Consider the following 22,907-nt stretch of genomic DNA (forward strand, 5'->3'; position numbering starts at 1 on the left):
GAAAGGGCAGAAAGCAAACTCAATAGACCAATAAACTTCTATTTTGGGGAGTAAAAGCCTGAGAGGGACGCCAGAGTCTTCTAGACAGACTAGAGAGACAATGGTGCTCTCTCTTACAATTGACATCTCTTTTTATTAGGCAGAAAGAGTGGAGCCAGGCAGGGCAGCATCTGGGGGTGGTATGTCATGGACTAGGGATTTTTTTTTTTTTTGCTGTTTCTTAGACTTGAACTTAATCCCTAGGTGCTGCCCCTGAGCTCCTTTACTCAAGGCTAGACTTTCTCACCTGAGCCACAGCACCACTTCTAGCTTTTTCTGAGTAGTTTATTGGAGATAAGAGTCTCACAGACTTTCCTGTGTAGGCTGGTTTAGAACTGCACCCCTCAGATTTTAGCTTCCTGAAGACTTGGAAAAAATTATATTAAGTGAAGTAAGCCAAGCCCAAAGAAACATAGGTCCCATGGTTTCCCTTATTTACAATATCTAGTATATGTATGAGTCAAGCAGAAAAGGTCAGATAATGTGATGTTAGGAAAATGAACCCTTAGATATGTATTTTAATGTTTTTTTCTTTCATGCATTTGTTTCTAACGCATTTATAAGATTATTTCTTTGTTGCTTTGTATGTCCCTCCCCCACAAATATAACCCCTGCTTTCACTATATTTGATGTCGGTATAATTTGTGGAGAAGAAGGGAAAAACAAGTCGTTTAAGGATACAGGTGGACCTGTTGCAGCAATGAGAAGTACAAGTTGTCATGTCGATAACGAACTTTACAATGTTGGTACGGGGGGGGGGGGGGAGGGGGGGATGGGGGGGAGGGATTGGGGGAGGGCTGGGAAGGGATGTGAAGGGTAAACAAAGGAGGAGGCTGCAATGCTTGATAAGAAATGTATGCATTATCTTACCCATGTAAATTGTAACCCCTCTGTACAGTATGTTCACAAAAAATTAAAATTAAAATTAAAAAAAAAGATTTTAGCTTCCCGAGTAGCTGGCATTATAGGTGTGAACCTCCTGGCTTTTGTGTAGAGATGGAATCTTATCTTGAGTTATTGGGAAAGTTTTTCTTTGTTTCTTTTTTAATAGCATCTGTGCTTAGCAGACAAGAGAACTGAACAATATATCTCTCAATTCACAGTTTATCTCTTTTATAGTTCTAGGGTATACTTGGGGAAGGAAAAAAGAAGGGAGTTGATTCACTTAGGTCAACAGCAAGGGCAGTTCTAAGATGTAGCTGTTAGGGGGAAAGGTGAGTGTTTTTAGTTTAAGTCATTTCCTATCATACTCTCTCTACCACATACCTGGGGAGAATTGAATGAGTTAAAAGCACACTAAGCATTAGTTTCCTCATATTAAAAATGAGAATAGTAATACAACTACTTATCTCAGAAGACTATTTTGAAGATTGAAAAAAAACACAGATAAAGTCCTGTTATATTCCAAGAACTCCTTTATTATTAAGTTCCAATATCTAAGCCTTGCTATGATTTCTTTAAATGTTCAGACATAGTTCCTTTGCCACTCCAACCATTAGATACTCCAGGTATATGTGTGTGTGTGTGTGTGTGTGTGTGTGTGTGTGTGTGTGTGTGTGTGTGTGTGTGTGTGTGTGTATTCGTGTGTATGTGTGTACATATGTACTAACCTTAAACTCAAGGTCTTGGCATTCTCCTTTAGCTTTTTTACTCAAGGCTGATATACTGCCACTTGAGCTGCATTTCTGCTTTTGGCTTTTAACGGATGAACTTTCTGGCCCATGCATCCTCAAATCTCAGTCTCTTGAGTAGGTAGAATTTAAGCCCAAGTTACCAGTGCCTGCCACACAGGGCCTTTAACTCCATTGGTTGGAGTTTAGCTTTCTCTTATAACTTGAAATTTGTTTTTTATTTTTCTTTCTTTTTTATTTTATTTTTATTTTGCTGGTCCTGGGGCTTGAACTGGTGCTGGGTGCTGTCCCTGAACTTCTTTTATTCAAGGAAAGTGCTCTACCACTTGAGCCACAATGCTACTTCCAGCTTTTTCTGAGTAGTTTATTGGAGATAAGAGTCTCACAGACTTTCTAGCCCCAGCTGGCTGATCTGATCCTCAGAACTTAGTCTCCTGGAGTTGCTAGGATGACAGGTGTGAACCACCAGCACCTGGCTGTTATTTAATGTTTTTGTTTGTTTGTTTTAATGTGGTATGGAGGAATTGAACCCAGGGCCTCCTGTATGCTAGGCAAACACTCTACCACTAAACCACATCCCCAGCCCTATAATCAGAGATTTCTGAATTTTTAAGTGTGTGTGTGTGTGTGTGTGTGTGTGTGTGTGTGTGTGTGTGTGTGTATGTGTGTGTGTGTGTGTGTGTGTGTATTTTCTTTCTAGGTTGTCTAAAAGGCTGGGGTAAATTTCAGGACTCCTGAGCAGGCCTTTTCTGAGAAGTAATGGGCTTGCCTGTCAGCAGTCCACAGTGAAGCATAATGCTCTCCTTCCCCACAATGCCTGGGAGGCAGCACTGACTGTTCCCAGTGGAGTTTACAGTCCTCTCAAAGTCCAGAAAAATGAAAATAGCAGTGGACTACAGATCTCCATATTTCATTAGCCTTTATTCTACCCACTAGCAACTAATGGAGATAAATTTGTCACTACACCGTTTTATGCTTTTCTTCCAGAATGTCCTTTTGAAATAAGGTCTTCTATAGTCCAGAGTCTGAATTGCAAGTGCACTGACTCATTTCTTCATTATATAAGCTGCTAACAAGTGACTGCTTAGTTCTGGAATAGCTGCTCTAGGCTATTAGCAAGGTGCCTGAGTGATTCTCTGCTCTGCCCCTACACTTTCCCTCACCTGAGCTCCCCAGAGAAGCCCTGCTTAGTCTACCCATCTTAGCTCAGAGTCCAGCACAGAAGATTCATTAGCATCAAAAGGCTCCTCCTCTCCAGGCAACCCTCTACACAGGGGAACTAGAAGGAGTCAGTTGCCATTAGTGGGAAGAAAAACTTCTTGCAGAAAATGTAGATCCCCTAGATCTGGATGTAGAGACTATGAAGAGAGACACTGTGGGAAAGTGTCATCTGTGTGAACTTGAAAGCTGAGTTGTGTTTAAAGCAAACACTGAGGAGAATGACCTTGAGGATCCTGGGAAATTGAGGAAGAGCAGCGTGATTTGCCCAGTGAGCCAGAAAAGAAAGCAAATGCTTAAGGAATAGTAATTTCTAAAAAATGATCTGCTTTATAGAGTCGTTCTAAATACAACTTCTTTGAAAACTATTTCAAAGCTCCAATATGTGTAGTAGTATTAACTATGCTCATGAATATCTTCCGAGTTGGCTAAGTACGATGTATGTGTTCCCATTTAATTATCTAGGGAAAAATATTATTCCCCCAAATCCATAAAAAGACATAGCTTGTCAGTTTGTATGATGAACTATAGTTACTATGCATGAAGGAACATTAGCTTAATTTAGCTCTTAATCCTCCCTTCCCTCCTAAGAGGGCATATCATTCAGTGTGATAAATGCAGATGTGGGAATTCAATCGCTTCTGAAGATTACCTGTTCTCTGCGCAGTGATGGTCCTCAGAGGAGTTCCAGAGCTTCAAAAACAATGATACGCATATTTTCAATGATTCTTTCTACTTGTGTGGATTAGAGGTGTTATGGGAGGGTTGAGGATGCTATTTTAAAAGGACTTTTGATTATCCTTCATGACCATGCAGAAGGTCATCATAATGTACCACATTTTAAATATCTGCATTAGGCAGCATCTTGGTGGCATAGGGCTTTTTGCTCATCTTCTTCATTTTAACATGTTTTTTCTTCTTTTAGTCATCATCTTTGGTTTGAACATGCTCTTCTTCCCCTTGATAATTTACTTCTAGTGTTCCATCAGGTACAGCTGAGTGAAGTCTTCCTCATCCTTCTGCTTCCTGGATAAGGGGGGGATTTCACTGTATGGCAGAGAAATTGGCATTTTCTGATATATAGATATAGATATAGAGATCTATATATATCTTACTGGTCATTAAAATATTGTTTCTCAAAGAATTTAAAGGAGTAATTTTATATCAATGACTATAATTGAAAATGTAAAAGGACAAGGTATTCCAAAGAAGGAGCTATTATTTCTGGTCAGGACACCCCTAACCAGTAGGTGACATTTAAGGTTGGCCTCATAAATGGTCTGGTTTGGGCAGGTGAGTTTGTGTTCTGCACAGACAGGGACAGCTTCAGTGGTTTGGAGGGTGATAACAGGGGAGGAAGAATAAAGGAGTTCCCTACCCTTAATGTCCTTTGTAACATATGATTCAGTGGTTGACACAGTACAGATATCTATCATGCATTGGAGACTTGCTATTAGGACAAAACAACCACCTTTTATTTATTTATTTTAACCAAGTTGAAAGGCTGTGGCTAAAATATTCAACTTCATGGTAGAACAAAAGATTGTCTCTACCTAGTAGCTCTGGAAAGATATTTTATAGAAGTACAGGTGCCAGTGGCTTATGCCTGTGATCTTAGCTACTTAGGAGGCTGAGATCTGAGGATCCCAGTTCAAAACCAACCTTAGGAAGACAAACCCAGAAACTCATATCTTCAATTAGTTACCAAAAAGCTGGAAGTAGAGGAATGACTCAAGTGGGAGAGTACTAACCATGAGTAAAAAAAGCCAAGTGAAAGCACAAGGCTCTGAGGTCAAGCCCCAGTACTGGTATTTTTTTTTAAGGCATCATGTTTCCTTTACCTCATTTTTTGAGCCTCTTATCAGTTTTGGAAGTGATAGTATATCTGTTTCACCCAGGGAAGAAGAGAAATCATCTCATAAGCCCAACTGAACTTGGTTTACTTTTAAACTTACTGTCTTTTGCCTGGTTCTGTTATCTCGGACACATCTGCTTTACATCTAATTACTAAAGGTTGCACTGAATTCAGAAATAGCCATTATGTTAGTGTTTTGAGCTCTGGAGAGACAGGGGACACCAGGGCCTCTCTTTCCACTAACAGCTAAAACCCAGGCCTGATTTTGCCTGGAGTGTGGAAACACTGGGACTCTTTCTGGCTCTCCCTTGCCTGCCCAACTCCTAGCATCTACCTAGACTTATCACAGGCCATTGAGTAGCGTGAGTGGCTCCTCAAAATTCCTCTGGCCTTGCAGAGCTTTCTTCCCTAAGGACTTGCCAGACAATTACAGGAACCTCAAAGTATACACAGCTGCTAGCCTTCAAAGTCAGGCTTCTTGGTAAGTATCTGCCCTTGCCCTTGGCCTAATTTCTCATGTTTTGGCTGACAATTCCAAAGATAAAGGCTGAGGTACCTATAGTGTGTCATGTGCTACATTCTCCCCTCCCCCTTTCCTGCCTTTGAAAAGGTTTCTATCTAATAATTCTATTTAAACCCCAAGATTTATTTTATTGCCATAACAACTATAGCCATTATATGAGGAGTATTCCAGGCTCAAAGCAGAACATGTAAAAATGTCATTTCCATTGCTATATTTTTTTCTAATACTTCTGTTTTTCTTTTACAGAATTTTGAAAGCGACTTGAATCTAATTGGCTCCCCCAGGATTTCAAACTTCTGTTCCATTGGTGGCACTTCTTTTTATCAAGAGGCATCTGGAGAGACTACAGCTACTCCTGACTGGCATGGAAGGTAAGGATGCGGTCATTTGTTGTTGTTGTTGTTGATTCCTTCCTTAGAAACTTTTAGATCTTGGGTTAACTGTTCCCAAGGTTTAATGTTTAATTTTTGTCATTTTATTTCTTTATTTTTTTAAATTTTGTGATGTTGGGTTTTGTTTTTTGGTATTATTGGATTTTATCTGAATAAGAATGGTATCTATACTTGCTGCCACCTGGGCGGCCAGTCTGTATCTGCTGTGGGGGAGAGGGGGAAGGAAAACACAGGCATTTGTAGTCAAGGACAGATCTGGGTAAATAATACTTACCAACAAACCAGCTTTATGCCTGTGAAAAGTAAACATCCATTGACAGTGGGATGGAGTTATTTTTAGTGGCCTAGATTCAGATATTCTTATAGTCTAAACAACCACCAGAAGAATGCCAAGACCTCTTCCTTAGTCACAGCTTGTTTACACCTTTGAATCCCAAAGGGTAAAGCAAATGAGAGAGAAGATGCTATCCCCCATGCCAGGGAAAGAGACCGAGAGATTTGGAAGCAAGCAGGGCTGGATATTTGTTTTCTTTTCCTTTTTCTTTCTTTTCCTCCTTCCTTCCCTCCTTATTTCCTTCCTTTCTTCTTTTTCTGCTTCCTTCCTTCCCTCCTTCCTTCTCTTCTTCTGTTCCTCTCCAGAAAAATGGACTTACATGGTCTATTTTTTAAATACATGATTTAAAAGTTCTAGCTTCAGAGCCACAGTCTTGCACTATGGAATTGAAGGCTAGGAGTAAGAAACAATGAAAGAAGCCATGCCAATTTAGGGGAGGTGTCAGAAGTGTTAGAAGCCGGACCTGAAGACTGGTTGAATGCACTTGACAGACTACTTTTTGCTGTGGGGGTAACCTAGCATAGGGAGCATTGGGAAGAAACTTCTTACTCTAGAAAATCAGTGGGCTGGCATCTCTGTATTAGGAGAGCTGCATCTTAGAATACTTAATATCTCCTTCTAGCATGGGCTGGAAGAGTGGCAAACTTTGTTTACAGTAAGTGCTTCTGATATTGAGTGTGTTAATGTGTGTATGTGTGTGTGTGTGTGTGAGAGAGAGAGAGAGAGAGAGAGAGAGAGTGGGGGGAAGAGAGAAAAAGAGAGAGAGAGAGAGAGAGAGAGAGAAAGAGAGAGAGAGAGAGAGAGAGAGAGAGAGAAAGAGTGCCCCACCCAAGTGGGAATATCTGTTTAATTGCAATCTGGTTGTCCTGTTATTGGTTGGCCAGGATCTGTCCAAGCACAGAAAAACCTAATTTCAGGCTTAGTAGGCAATGAAGTTAATAATCAAACATGTTTTATTGAATTAAAAACAGTAAGATTCTTGGTAATTCATTTAAAAATATTTTTCAAGATTTTCTTCCCAGGAGAAAAATTTATGTATCTGCCAAATGGAATAAAGACCAGCTAGACTGCATTGGGTAAATGTACTCATTTTGTTGTCCTAAGGGAGACAGCACAGATACCACGAGTCCGGTTTTAATTTTGTTTGTGCCAATATAGAGCTGTACAGCCTGAGGCAAGCCTTTGTCTCACTGGTGCTTACTTCTGTCATGTATAAAATAAGAGGATGGGGCTAGATGACATCAAAAGCCCTTTCTGCAACTAACATTCTAACTAAAACCAATGTGTGAATGGGGGGAAGAAAAGCACAGAAAAAGAGAAAAAGAAGCCTGGAAGTCCAATTCTTGAGGAAGAGTTTTATGGAGAGAGGAAAGGAAGGGTACGTTGTTTGCCATTCTTGCCTTCCAGCTCTTTTCTGTGCCTTTTGGATGACATTACTAGAGAAAATCTAGTACAATGAAACAGTGATCTCTTTATCACTTCTGCTCTCTGTCTCTTCTCTCTTTGTTTCCTGGTTTCTCTATATCTCACCCTCACCTCCACTCACCACCATCCCTAGCTCTCTCTCAGGAATGGATATAGTAAGGATTTGTGAGGCATATGCAGGAATACTGATGAATGTTGGAAAAATATTTTTTTCTCGTTTTTTTATCCTTTAATATCCCAGGATCTGTCACAGTGTTAATTTTCCTAACCATAAAATGGATACATATTTTCTTAGCTTGTGAATTGTCTGTTCATAATGTTGATAATCATGACACTAACCTTGAATACTTCTTGTGTACCAGGAATGATTTTTAATGCTTTGGGTCAAAAAGTTCATTCTTATGACAGTACTGTGAGGGATAAAAAATATAATCATTGCTGTTTTTCACATGAGGTCATGGAATCAGAATGCTTTAGTAATTTGCCCAAATTTTCTAGCTAATTGTGGCAAGGTTGGGATTTAGTCCTGGGTGATTATTTTCTAGTGTCATTGTGCTTAGGACCTGGGCTTGCTGCATTCCCCCTAAGTCAGCTATGATATGTTTTATTTATTTCATATCACTTTTAGATTGGGTTAGTGCCTAAGGGAAATAGATTTTGAATTTGTATGAAAGTGAATTAAAGATACTCTATTCTGTATGGACTAGATAGCTATCTGTGACTCGCCTGGGCTCATATTGTCCTCCAGATGTATCTGTTGACAAATAATAGAGTTGGTATTGCAAGTATTTCTATTCTTTCTGTATGAAACTTATTACTTAACTGTTTTCATTTAGGCATTTCAATTTTAATAAAATTATGCTGCAATCAAATTGAATTTGTATAAACACTAAAATTATAGTATTATTTAAACAAACACACAGATATATGAACTAACTAGTAGTTGAAAAAGTAGCTAGCAACAAAGGGTCAATGATGCACTTTAGTTATTAGGACAAAAGTGTCTTTAAGATTTTGCGCCTATTGTGCAGTTGACTTCTTTTGAGATATATTAGGTTTTGCACTTATTAGTAAGTGATTTTGATACAGACAAAAAAATCTCAATACCTTCAGAATCCCAGGTTCATTACTTCTACCTTACATATGATATTAGAGGTGAAAGGCATTTGTTGTCATGGCACAATGTTGATGGCTTCTTGATAGGAGTTCTGTATCAGAGGGCACAGGGCATGTTGCTCATTATATCCTCACTTATCTGGGGTCATATTGCCAGTAACTCTCTGCTCAAATATTAGATGGTAGAAGGTTCCTGTTAGAAAGGTGCTTAGAGAAAATTTAATCCAGTTTTTTACTTTGCAGATTGAAAACTATAGCAGAAACAGAAATTACAAAATTTTCAGATTATTTACTGCTTCTTTATTTGGTGTGTATACTCACATACTTAGATGTATGCATGTACACATGTGTGTGTGTGTGTATTTTCTTCTCTGCTACTGGGAATTGAGCCCAAGGCTTCAGGCACACTGAGGAAGCATTGTACAATTGAGCTGCACGTCAGGCTCATATTTTTGAGAAGCCAATATATGTGAGCCTTTATGAAGAGAGTAGTCTTTATTAGTCTAGTGTCCTCCTTGAAATTCTTTACCAAATGTGTCAGGAGGGCACAGATGAGAAATACCTGAGGATGGTTGTTGGTAAACGAAAGAAGATAGTCATTTGACCTGGTTCACTTCTTCTGCCTCTTGCTTTTCTGGGTAAAAGTTGCTGACCACAGGAAGAACAAAGAGGGAAAGACCACAACGTAGAAGACTGGCAAATCTAGTCGTTTGAAAAGAACAAAAACCAAGGCTTCAAGGAATTATTTGATGCCAGAGTTAAGTCTAAATTCATGTTGATAGTTACAAATCAACAGATTAAGGTTCTTTCTACTTCCTGTTTTAGTGTAACGGTTCAGTGTGTAACACATTTTTGCAAGCTTTTAAATATAAAGAATTTTGGGTTCCTAAAAGAAGGAGCTTCATTTCTCTAGGATATTTAACGTCATTAAAATCTATTGAACAACTCTTGTACATAACAACTTATCTATAGACCATGAAGTTTGAGGTTGGTAGAGGGGAACTAGAATATCATTGTAAAATGTAATGTCAGTGTCAATGTAAGTCATTGTTTAGCTATTAGATTTTTTTGGGGGGGTCAGTTGTGGAGTCTGAACTTGGGGGCCTGGGCACTGTCCCTCAATCTTTTGCTCAGAGTTAGTGTTCTACCACTTTGAGCCATAGCACCACTTTTCAGTTTTTTTTTGGTGGTTAATTGGACATAAGAGTCTCATGGACTTTCCTTCTCAGGCTGGTTTTGAACTGTGATCCTCAGGCTAAGGCCTCCTGAGTAGCTAGGATTATAGGCATGAGCCACTGGAACCTGTCTAGCCATTACATTTTACAACAGACTTTTGTGGTACTATTACTTATGTGGTGGTTTTATAAGGATCAAGGTAAAAGTAGGGTAAAGAGGTAGGGGAAATGAATAACCTACATAATTGTGTAACCTAGACTGAGTACCAAGTCTTTGACTTCATTTGATCCTGAGTATGTAGAACTTAGTATTACCTCATTTTGCTCATAATGGAAATTTGGGATGAAGAGATGATGTGATTTCCCCATGACTATTCATCTGGCAAACAGCCAGACACAAATGAATATGTGTCTGTGAAATTCTTAAGCCACAACTGGCCCACTATGCCTGATAGAAGTGGCTTTTACTCTCTAGTTGACTCAGTGTCTAACTTTTTGCTCATGGGCATTCATTCATTTATGCATCCAGCCTTATTTGTAAAGCAACTTTATGCTAGATTCTGTAATCTAGCATACAATGAGAAAGAGTTGAATAATTAGAAAATGTGAATGATAAGATAATATGAGACATAATAAGGTTCTTGGCAAAGGCATATTTTTTTAAGTTTTAGTTTACAGACTTATTAGAATACATTAAGATTGTATTGTAAGATTGTGCAATACATTAAGATTGTACTTTTTATATATAATGATTTTTAGAACCATACATTAGCCACACAAACAAATTTAAATTGTTTATATTTACTAAACTATTTGCATATTCTGTTTCCCTTTTGGGTTTTTGTTTTGGAGACAAGATCTTACCATGTAGCCCAAGCTGGCTTCAGATTTACTGTGCCTCCTGCCTACTTCTAAGTGACAGGGACACACCACCACACCTAGCTCTAAAATTGAATATTGTTTCTAAATGTTTGTCTACAGTTTTCGGGTAGTAGCTTTCCCAATCCAGCCTCCTGGATGTGTTGAATGTGCAACTACTAGTTACTTGTCAGATGTCCAGTAAAATGGAGTATCAGACAATGTTTTATTACCTCATCAGTTCTGAATTAAGTCTAGCTTAGTGAAATAGACCTTCCCTGTGATGGGGTAGGTCTTATATCATCTACAATAAGTTGAAAGTGAATTTGATACACTTAACTCACTGTATGTGAGTCTTAGCTTAGCCACACCATGCACTGTGGAGAATGGGTTATTCAACTCTGGGGATCATGTGGCTGGCAGAGGAGCCATGCTTCCTGCTGCTGGAATCTCAAGGGAGTACTGTACCCCATATCACTAGCCCGAAGAAAGATGGAAGTTCAAAACTTGAAGCATGGCTTCTATGATATGTATCACTTTTATAACACTGTAAAGTCAAAATATCATAAATCAAAACATTGTAAGTCAAAGATCAGTTGTCATATGTGGAGTACGTAGACCAGAAATTGAGTAATAGTAAGTTCTACAAAGCATGAAAAGTCCTCACAGCTTAAGGTTAGGGTTTGAATAGAGATTAACTCATTTGTGGATCATATCACAAGGTTTTAAATATCTTTGGGTGGAACAGACCCAGTAGCTCTCACTTGTAATTCCTGCTACAGGAGAGGGTGAGATAGAAAGATCTGGTTCAAAGCTAGCTTGTTTTTTTTTTTAAGTGAACAAGATCCTATTTCAAAGAACAAGTTGGGCATGATAAGCAGACCTATGATCTCAGATACCTGCAAGGCTAGCTAGGGGGGTTGTGATCTAAGCTGGCCCAGGATGCAAGTGTGCAACTCTGTCTGAAAGATAACTAAGAACAAAGACACTGAAGTGTTTTCAAGTGGTCCAATCCCCAGTACCACCAAAACAAACAAACAAACAAATATAAATCAAGTAAATAGGTAGTCAAGTAAATAGGTAAAGTCTTAGATTTAAAGTCTGGATTTATCTAACAGTGCTTCTAAAATTAAAAAGCATAATTGAGGTGACAGTGCTTTGCATAGAGAGTTACAGTGTGTAAATGTGTAAAGTTTGTTACAGGAGCTTTTCTATGATCATTGGTGCCTTCATAGCACTAGGTGTCACATGAGGATAATAGCTCATTTGACACTGGCTCAAGCTCTGGAGGAAAGACAGAAATAGAACTGTTGAGAGAGGAAGTTGTTTTGCACATGCAGGGCGATTTCTAGCATTTGCCTTATTTCTAATGACTTCTCCCATTTCCATTTGTAGATACCATTGGCCTCCTAGGGCTTTCTGCTTCTTGTAACCTAAGTTGTTTCCTGTGGTATTCAAGGTCCCTCTCATTGAGTCCTCCTGGTGTCTGCTTTCATTTAGCCCCTCCTACTCCTGCACTTGTCTGCTTTCCAGGCCTTGCACCTCAGCCCATCCATCATTCCTAGGGTTTTCCTGGGAGTCAGATCTCTGGGTCAAGTCCCTTTGGGGTTACTATAGTTGACCTGTATTCTTGCCATCCCTCTTTCCTTAACTGTCTTTGCAAATTGAGTCACCATACTACCAAAAAGCAAATAAAGTTTTAGCAATAGAAGGCACAGTTGAAAGTTTGACAAGATTCTACAAGATAGCATATGGAGAGAGAAGGTCTGAGACTGAAGGGAGGTGTTGGCTTGAGGCCCTATGTGCAGGGTGACCTGCCTGAGTGTTTGTTTAACATCAGAGCAGGTGTGAGATCTACTTTTACATGTGTTGGAAGCATATCACTTATGTGCTTCTATGAAAGCATTTGGCAAGACAACCAGTCATGGATAAAAATAAGTCTACCCTAGCATACATGAGCACCACATATTCAGCTCTGAAGAGTGATTACATCTCTAAATTGGAGGTCAGGGTGTAATTGTGAAGGAGTTTCAAATTCCTCACCCTTACGTCCTTCTCATGGGTTTTCTCAGTACATTTCCTGCAGGCATCAGAAATTGTTGGCCCCCAATGGGGCTGTGTGTACAATATAGGGTCCTTGGGAAATTCTTTTTTGTTTTGTTTTGCCAGTCCTGGGGCTTGAATTCAGGGCCTGGGCACTGTCCCCAAGCTTCTTTTTCTCAAGGCTAGCACTCTACCACTTCAGCCACAGTGCCACCTCTGGCTTTTCTGTTTATATGGTCCTGGGAAATCAAACCCAGGGCTTCATGCATGCTAGGCACTAAGCTACCTTCCCAGCCCTTTGAGAAATGCTTTTTTTCCCCCATTCTTTCTTTTTTTTTATTGTCAAGGTGATGTACAGAGGGGTTTCAGTTACATAAGTAAGGTAATTATATTTACAACCTTGTTACCCCTTTCCTCAATTTTCTCCTACTTTCCCTCCCCTTCCACTCCTCCCTCCCCAAGTTGTACAGATTGTTTCCAACTTATTGTCTTGTGTATATCTCTGTTCCTAGAGAAATTCTTGATAGAGACAAGCCAGAGAGAAGTCTGCATATCAACAAGGAACCAACTGACATTTAGTAGGAACCAACATGTCTGACTCACAGGGACAAACACAGAGGCAGACACTCTCTCACTGCTTTTTTTTCAGACTGTGAACTGTTAGGAGGTGGGAGTCTTCACAGTTTCTTGGGAAGCTCTGGCAGGTGAAAAATGGAAACTTGATTTTTTTTTAAGACTTGTCCAGGTAGTGTGCAAACTAGACAGTGTGCTCCCCACCTCCTACTTTCCTTTTAAAAGATCTGAGTTATTTTCATGGTAATCGCCTCTAATTCAGTTTTTATTACTTTAAATAATGCTACAAAAACCAGGCCTGTGAACTCTGTGGCTCTAGTGTTGTTGTTTTCCATTTTTCTTCAAATTCATTTGGCGCTTGCTGTTCTTTGAAAATAGTAGGTAAAGAGTTCCAGATGAGGGTGTATGCAAAGTCCCTGTGAGGTCACTGAGTTCTGGGTGTGTGTCCTCCACTATGTGTATGTATGTGTGTGTGTGTGGGGGGGTGGTATGAGGAGGGTGAGGAGAGGGCTGGAGTGGTGGCTTCAGAGGAGCTGGTGCAGAAGAGGCCTACCTGTTCATAATGAAAATCTCTTAAAAAATCTGTCTTATCACACTTTAAGGTGTGATTCACTCTGGGTTTGGTGTACAGATTTTTGTAAAAAGTAAAACTCTAATGGATAATTTAACTAGCTTCTGTGACAGGATGATACAAAGAAAAGTGACAAGAAAAAGGCAATGGTAATATCTCAGCACCCTTACCTCACCCAGGAATGTGTGCACCTACCCTGAAAGCAGTGTCTGCAGGCATCCTGTACATTTTAGAAGCTATGGAGTGGTGTGTGGTATTCAGTATGATTGCATGCAAGGGAAGGAAGCTTGGCTCTGGGTGTTTCCTGTGTTGATGACTTGCTGGGTAACCTGCAGTAAGAATCTTAAACTCATTTGCTCCCAGTGAACTCCTCAAAAGTTATTGCTGGTGACAGACATAAAGAATCATTTCTCTTTATTTCTTGAAAGAGTATTGAAAATACTTTAAAATTGGAGTTGGATGCCAGTGGCTCTTACCTGTCATCCTAGCTACTGAGAAGGATGAGATTTGAGAATGGTTTGGAGCCAACTCAGGCAGGAAAGCCTGTGAAACTCTTATCTCCAATTAACCACCAAAAAGCTGGAAGTGGAGCTGTGGCTGAAGTGGTAGTATGTTAGCCTTCATCAAAAAAGCAAAAGGAGAGTACGCAGGCCCTGAGTTCAAGCCCCAGGGCTGGTGCACGAGCACGCGCGTGCATGCACACACAAATAAAATTGGCTCTGAAATGCAAAACAAGTGTGTTACATTTTACCTATATTTACACATATACATATGTGTGCATATTTGTATATGTGTGCTCACACACATATATACATTTGCTGTTACTCTGAGGCAGAGATCAGACAAACTGAATTGGATTTCTCTTGGTAGATTGGAACTCCATCACTAGTCCCCAGGCCTATACCAAGGAACATGTCATCCTATGTGGTCTTTATAGCTAAGTTCTCAAGAAGAGTTTTCTTCGTATCAGTGCATGGTCTTTCCTCACATTAAGGGACCTTCTTGAATGTCAGATACCAAACGTAGCCATCACCAATCCTCCTAGCTCCTCTTTCAAAATATTGTAAATCCTTCTACTTCTACTGTATTGCTGCCTCTGCGGTCCAGACCACGTGCACCAGTCTCTGGGAACTGCCCCTCTGGAGTCCACTTCCTACTCAGTGACCAGTGTGACCTTTCAAAGATGTGAAACACATTAAAAAGGCTGGCTTACAAATTAATGAGTGGCTTCTTGGTGATTTTAGATGTAGAAACGTAAGCTGCCAACCATGACTTGATGATAGTCCCAGCATCCTCCCCACCATCACCCAGCCGCAGTGAACATTTGTTACCATTGACAATCGATGTGGACACTGCCTTAGAGCCCCTTGCATTGCTTACTTTAGGGGCCACTCTTGGTGTTGTATATTCGAAGGGTTTGGACAATAGAATGATGTGAATCCATCCTTTTAGCATGGTATGGAGTAATTTCTGCTTCAAATCATCTATGCTCTACTTGTTCATCCCTCTCTTCCCTCATCTCCTGGGAGCCATTACTGTCACTTAATTTCCTTTTTCTTGAATGTCATGAAGTTGGAATTATAGTGTACGTAGCCCTTTGTGATTGGCTTCTTTTACTTCGTGATCATTCAGGCTTCTTCTGTTTCTTCACATGACCTTAAAGATTTTGCTCTGGCTTTTCTCTCTGCTTGTTTTTAAATTTCTGCCCTATTTAACTCCATCTTATCACATCACCTGTTGTACTTTCTTCATAGTACTCAGCACCCTCTGACATTTCCTTTTTCGTTCATTGTGTGTCTCTCCCACTAGAACTGAAGTTCCGAGGGAGTGAAGGTCTGGTCTGTCTTATTCGGGGGCAGTTCTCTCTCAACCTAGAACAGCATGTGCCGCACAGAGCAAATGCTCAAATTCTGCAAATGTTTGAAGACTTGAAAACAGGTGTGGCTGGAATTTTAATTCCTTTTAGCTTTACTCTTCTACTTGGTGTTCAAGGTGACAAATTCTTTCATTTACTCTGCTCCAGATTTTGTTCAGAGGATGAGACAGAAATTCATGTTAAGTCACCGAGTCTGGGAATTATTTCTTGTTCACCTTTGGCTTCTGAAGCTCAGCTGGTTGTCTGCTGAATTTAATGGGGCCCCAGCGAACAGCAGGTTGGGAGACTTGATGGGAATCAGTTGCATTGCAAGACAGAACAGAGGCAGTAGAAATGATGAAAGGAGAATAGCAGAGAAATATGATTTAATATTGACTGAGTCACACATTGTACTCAAAGCTGTATATAAGATATAAAGCAAATTAGGAGACAAGTCTGAGGTAAAATGAGTGAGCACACAAACACACAAACGCAGAAAAGCACATAAACACAAAGCACAGAGAAGGTATTTCTTCAGATGTATTGCTTATTTACCAAACTGTAGTCTGATAACGAAATATAAGCTAGTTCAGAAGAGAAAGCATATAGCCTGTATTAGTGGCCCAGTCATTCCCCGTGGGGCACACAGAGAACTACAGTTTCATTATTGGTTTTAAACAAACTTTCTCTAAGGCTAACATACTTTCTAGGAAGGCCAAACCAAGTGAAGCTAAGTTAATGTTCTCATTAAAATGTTAAAGAGGCCTTATTCATGAGCGACTGAAGCTGTAATTGCTTTATCCTTGTAAACTATGAAAATATGTGGTGATCTCTCACAGAGGCATTCATCCAGGCCCCTCCGTTTAGAAGAGCTTTGTTGAAGGTGTGCTTGGCTGGGTCTAGGGAAGAGAGAAACAGATCCTCTAGAATGAATCTTTCAGGTGGACCTGGTAGTAAAGGAGTATTTCCTCATTAGTCTATTTTCATTCTCTAAGTCTGTTTTGCAAGCGTTATTTGACTTTGATTTCCAGTTTGGTAATGTATAGATACAAATGCACATGAGTGTCATGGACAAAAGTGGTCTTTCTATCCCTTCCGTGAACTGTAGCTTAGCTTACTAAATAGAGAATAGAAGGAATGCTGGTGAAATTGAGCAGAGAATTGATCCAGAAAAACTATCATATAGGGATCTCAAAGAGGGAGGGCACCACCCAGAGATAGTTCTGCCAGGTAAGAGATTTCCCTTCCCTATTCTGGGCCATTGCTTAAAAATGGAGCTGTGTGGGCAGATAGCAACCATTTTTTTCTTCCTAGAAATAACCTACAATGATGTTTAGATAAGACTGAGATTATAAGCTATGTGTTTTTTATATACCATAGTAATTATACAATATACAATATAATATACAATAGTAAATTATATTGCTTGAATCCAAAAATGAAACAAGAGAAAAAGTTTAAAGCATATTACCTTTTTTCTATTTGCTTATTATTCAGAAAGTCTGAGTTTGAATAGTAACAAATCTAGGTTCTCATGATATGCTCAGGTAGAAATATAAATTACATCTAAGAATTGCTGTAAAATAGTACAGAAAAGGTCTTTCTCTCACTCATTCTAAGTTCATAGCTGAGGCACCTCAAACAAACAAACAAAAAACCCCAGTTGTTCATTGTTAGTTAGCAATTGAAGAAAATATTCTAATTTAAGTTTTATATAATGGGAGCTTTCATAAAGAAATAAAGACCCCCCCCAAATGGTTAAACTTGTATATTTTTAACAAGAAAAGATTTATTTTATTGTAACAAGATAAAATGGAAGAAGTAGTCAAGAGAGAGAAAAACATTTTCAGCTCTCCAGATAGGAAATGGGAGTTAAAGCCTCCAAATTTGTGTTATTTTGATGGTAGATGTTGAAGTGGATAATGTGGAAAATACGAGTGAATTAGAGGGTATGAGTGAATAGTATATTAACTGGTGGAAGCTGACCAAGGCCTACTATACAGATTCTTCTTGCCATCTCTGTGTCTTTGTCTCCTTTCTTTCATCTATCTGGAGGGTACCTCTCACATGAGAGTTTCATGCTATATACCTCAGAAGATGGTCAGAAAATGTTTCCTAAGTCTCACGACCTGGTTGAACGAAGTACAGGGAAGATGAAAGAGACATGTCTGCCTCTGTTGTTTCCTCAAATGCCAAAGTGCAGGTTGGAGGATAGCATGTCTTGAATATTAGTGATAGTTACCTTTCCTTTTTATTGGTGTATTTTAGATACTTGCACTCAGATAAGATTGGCGTTACAGTTCATATGTTCTAGGGCTATTAAAGTATTTTTCTTTAATGGGTCAACTCCTTGCTGGAGATGAACGTAGGCATTATAACTTGGTTCCCATGTGAGGCCAGTGGTGCTGCTGGTTAGCACAGGAGTCTCTCCTATAGGGTCAGAGCAGATGACTTCTGAAGTATTCTTTCCCACAGAGCTGACATCTTCCATCCAGGGATGTGAACGATGATAACCTTACAGAGCATGTCTCATAGTTTTGAACATAAGGTCACTGAATCCAACGCTGTTTATTGACCAATAAAATGGATATTCATAATCATTAAAAGATTCACGTTTCTGCTCCGGCCTTCCACTAACCTCTTGATAGATTGACAGGGAATGACTCACAGCCACTGTTTTGGGAAACTTCCAATCTTAACTCAGACATGAATCTAGAAAAATGAAGCTTCTTAGGCTTCTACCAGATAGCTCAACTCATTCCGTCTCTTCCCTGCCTCTAAGGTAGGATTGTGACCCTTTGTCCAGGCTGTGGAGTGAGTCCATGCTAGAGAATTTTATGTCTTGACTAAGAAATCCTGCTGGACTAGAAGTATTGCTGGACTTCATAGTATGACTCAGAGTTCTTTGGAGAAGTGACTTGTGATATGACCTTCAGTAGTAGTAGGGCCTATACAAAGAAAGTGTCTGAGGAACAAGGGGATTTGGCTAATTTATAATAGAATGCTATATTTTTGAAAATTTTTGTCTACCTCTTAGATTTTTCTCGCCTTATTTTCTTATTTGCTATTAGAATGTTAGTTGCCACATAGACTGCTTAGTGTACTGCCCAAAGAAACTCTAGTTCTAGAGGCAGGAACCTAGGTTAGCCCTATTAGGTGATAATAACAATCTAAGAGAAATTTTTGAAACATGTCCGTGTGAAATAAAAAGTCTGTTGACTTAGTGCATACATTGAATAATTCAATATTCATTGAATATTTAGTAAACATGTGCTATATACCAGTGGCATGGACTGTTGTAGAAACTAGGATTTGAAAATGTAGGGGAGCCAGGCACCGGTCGCTCACGCCTGTAGCTACTCAGGAGGCTGAGATCTGAGGATCATGGCTCAAAGCCAGCCCAGGCAGGAAAGTCCGTGAGACTCATACCTCTAATAAACCACTAGAAAACTAGAAGTGGCGCTATGGCTCAGTGATAGAGCGCTCGCCTTGAGCTGAAGAGCTGAGGGACGGCGGCGCCCAAGCCCAGAGTTCAAGCCCCATAACTGACAAAAAAATAAATAAATAAATTAAATTAAATAAAAATAGAGGAGAATGATAAAAGGAATGACTGATCAAGCTGCATTGTACTCACTGATTTCTGGAATTGAAACCCCTTTGTACAGCTACTTAATAAAAATTAAACGTTTGTAAAGATGGTAAAAAAAATAGGGTATCATGAAAAAAAGAGGGAAAAAAGTGGGCAAACCAGATTTGTCTACAAAATTTTCCTGATAGCTCCCAGATTGGATATAAAAGTCTGAATTACCAAAAGAAAACCAAATCTCTTTTCTACAATTTAAAGTGTGTGTTAGATTGTCATATCACAGCTGACTCTATAAGAGTTCTCCTTATGTGTGTTTGATGTGGGAAGTGCTACCAGACATTTTTCTATATTACAATAATCTTCATATATTTATTAAGCTGTAACTTGTAAGGCTTCCTAAGGTGACATTAAATGAGGCTTTTTGTGTTCTGCTTTGTGTCTTTGTCAAGAAGCCCTCTGTTAACTCCTGCCTGTGTCATTCACCTGGTCTGTACTGGTAAGAAAGCCTCTTTCAGTCATTCCAGGAGGGCTTGAGGGTCTGCACAAAGAGGGATAAGACTAACAAAAGTTTCATAGTGGGTTGGAGGGAATGTGCTCAGGAAAAAGTAGGGAGAGAATGAAAACCTTTGTCTAGTATATTTTACATCTCTATTCTCTTTCAGCATAGCAGCAGAATACTACAGATTTACTCTACATTTTAAAAAAATGTGAAAAAAATACAAGGGTACTAATTTTTTTAAGGCCTTCCTTCCCACTCCTGCCCAATTTGCCCAGTTGTTAACCTATCATAGGTTAGAAGGATTTGAGAAACCCACGTATTACAATGGTATGGTAGAAGAGTCTGGCAATTTCTAAGCCCAGTGGTTGGCACAACTGGCTTCATGCTAAGAATAGAGATTTGACGCTAGGAAAGGCAAGAGAGCATAGAAGAGAAGAAACATTTGAAGATAGTAAAAAAAAGGGACAAAGGAATGCAGCAGATGGGCAGGGAAGTTTTTGGTCCTTCTTTTTTCCCCCTCACAGAAAGAGACTGACAAAGCCAGCAGAATGAAGGAGAGAAAGAAAAGAGAGAAGGAAGGGACTTGGAGGGTAGTAAAGGAGCCTGCAAAATCATGCAAGTAACAAGGGGGAAAGAGAACAGGATAAAAAACATTTAAATAGGGATAAGGAAGTCCACACTTTGGTCACACTGCGAGCCTTCAATTGCTCCCAGCAGTACATCTACCAAATAGCCAGTGTCCCTTGCCGAAGACATTTTCCTGACTTTTGTATTAACTTTAATGTGATTCTCTTTATGGTTCCTGCATTGATGGTTGCAGTTTCATTGACATTCGGTGTGATCAAATAGCAAATGTGGAGGCACGGTTCTGTTATCCCTGCCCCCTGGCTTCGAGCATCAGACTTCTGAGTCAGTGCTTCTTGCATTTGATGTTTGCCTTTCCTCCTTGTCTCCAGGTAGGAGAGTTAAAAGGGGGAGAAAACAGCATTCCTAAGGGCTGCCATGTCTATAGCTCATGCATACAAATATTCAGAACAGCTGAAAACATTCTATGAAATCATGATACAATATTCTTTTGATGTAAAGGTGTTGCTCTTTCACTGCTGCTCTCATTACATCTCCTGCCTCAACACTATACACTCTGTACCTGCTGGTGGACTGTGTCTGGAGAGATCTTTTCAGGACTCAGTTCATAAAAGTCTTCTCCACATGCTAGATCTGGGCCAGGGGTTTTTCAAGTGGGGAACCAGTCCCTCTCTCTGTCTGAATTTCCTGTTCTGACATTTCCTTATTTAAGAGACTATGCTATACTTTCTGTTTTCCACTTTGTGCTCTTTGCCCAATATTGATTAGAATTGAGCACCTGTTTATGGAATGAATAATCTGTCATCCATGTCTATAATGTTGGTCTTTTGAGTATAAAACACATTCTTCTAGAATTTGGCTATGCATTTAGATACCAGCTCATAATCACCCAATGTGTTCTAGAAAAAAAAAGAAAAAAAGGATTTAGTGGATAGTAACAGGTTTCAGGAGAGTTTAATAGATTTGTCCTCAGATTCACACAGCTGTAGTAAACAACTTGTGATTCTGTTAACTGCTAGACACCAGAGGCCGGTTTTAAAGTTTTGGGCAATCTGTTAATTGTGATTCTCATAACCATGGGTCTGATAACACAATGCAGTTTAAAACCAGATGTCTCAGACTTCAGTGTGCACAGGAACCATCCAAAGACCTTGTTAAAATGTAGATTCTAGTGAAGTAGGCCCCACGGGGCTTCTCAGACCAGGCAGCTCAAGCCTGCAGGTAGGAGAATACAAGGGGAAAAACAACTTCCCTAAGCCATGTCCATATATACATGTCCTGCATATACATATTCAGAACAGCTGAAAATATTCTATGAAATCATAATCCAATATTTTTTCAACGGGGCCGATAGTGCTATACACGGACCACACTGAGTAACAAGTGTTTGAAAATTAAGTTGGGAAGTATTCCATAAAAACATGTAGAAAAAAAAAGAAAATACTTAGGTACATTTTACAATTTGTAGACCAGAAGTTTTTCTAAGAAGAAGAAAATAAACTTTACAAATAACTAACACATTTCCACTTGAGAAATCATAAGAATTTTTCCATTTAGAAACATTATGCTCAATTCTGGTTAGCTCCCTCAAACTGCTTTTGGAAGACCTGGCAACTTGGTGTTTTATTTCTTTTAGACTTTTCTTAGGTGAGGGAGGCTCTGGCCCTAGCAATCTGCATAGTGTAGCTACCTTAGTCACAAGGAGTATTTTTAAAGCAGAAATGGTCCATGGAAGATTGACAGTTCAGAGGCTGTGTTTATGATGAGACCTTCACATTCATTGATTGTTCCCAGGTTAGCACCATGCACAGCCCTTCGGCAAGGGCATTTGACTGGGATGGCTGGGAATAGAAAGGGCAATGTTCAGCTGGAACTCTGCAAGCAAAATCTTGCATCTGCTTACATGCACTCAATCAGCTTTCTGAAACGATGTTTGAAATTTCTTCTAACAAGATGGCCTTTGTTTTACAGATCCTTTCTAGCCGCCATGATAGCCTATTTATAACAAGTGGAAGGGATTGCTCACCATGCTCAGGTAAAATGGTGTGAGTGAGTGAGTGAGTGTGTGTGTGTGTGTGTGTGTGTGGTGACAAATGACAAGAAGGACTGTGGGAAATGATTTAGCATCATTTGACCATTGAGGTCATTCTTGTAAGAGTGTCTTGCTCAGTTTTACCTGAGCTTCAGAGAACCCAGGGTAGGACCTTTCAGTTAACTAACATGCTTTGTGGAGTAGCTACAAAGTACTTAGTACAAGGACTCTACAACAACCAGCAAAGAAACAAGACTGATCCCTTGAAATCTCTTGCCAACTTCTACAGAGTCAGTGTAGAACTATTGCCATTTTTATGTTTAATACCTTAGTAGAAGTCTGTCTTTCCAACATTTATGTAAATATGTGAATGCTGAAGAAGTTTAATTAAAGCATTACCTCTCTTATCCCTTTGAAGTTGTCCTTCTAAATTTGAAGTTGTCTTTCTAAATTTCCTTTGCATTTTCTTTTTCATTAAACGCATGTCTCACAATTTTGATTGGCCCAAATAGGTCACCAAGATTAATTTTCCATTAACTTTCACTGCTCCTGTTTCTTTCTAATCATCTTTTCAGAGGATTAAGCAGTCCCCAATGG

General features: G+C 39.5%; 1 protein-coding gene across 9 annotated transcripts in view; it reads left to right on the top strand.

Moving 5' to 3' along the window:
• Positions 1-22,907, top strand: part of LOC138811488 (ecto-NOX disulfide-thiol exchanger 1) — a 542,054-nt gene that overhangs the window by 91,248 nt on the left and 427,899 nt on the right. For 7 of the 9 annotated variants that reach the window (XM_069999196.1, XM_069999197.1, XM_069999187.1 and 4 more), the window contains exons 2-3: positions 5,513-5,637; positions 22,250-22,313. The gene's annotated coding sequence lies outside the window, so the exon portion shown is untranslated. The remainder of the gene's footprint in view (positions 1-5,512; positions 5,638-22,249; positions 22,314-22,907) is intronic. The other 2 variants (XM_069999192.1, XM_069999193.1) reach the window with 1 other exon arrangement.

This window comes from Dipodomys merriami, unplaced genomic scaffold (genome assembly GCF_024711535.1).
Source record: "Dipodomys merriami isolate MVZ:Mamm:240054 unplaced genomic scaffold, mDipMer1.0.p SCAF_530, whole genome shotgun sequence".
Lineage (NCBI taxonomy): Eukaryota > Metazoa > Chordata > Mammalia > Rodentia > Heteromyidae > Dipodomys > Dipodomys merriami.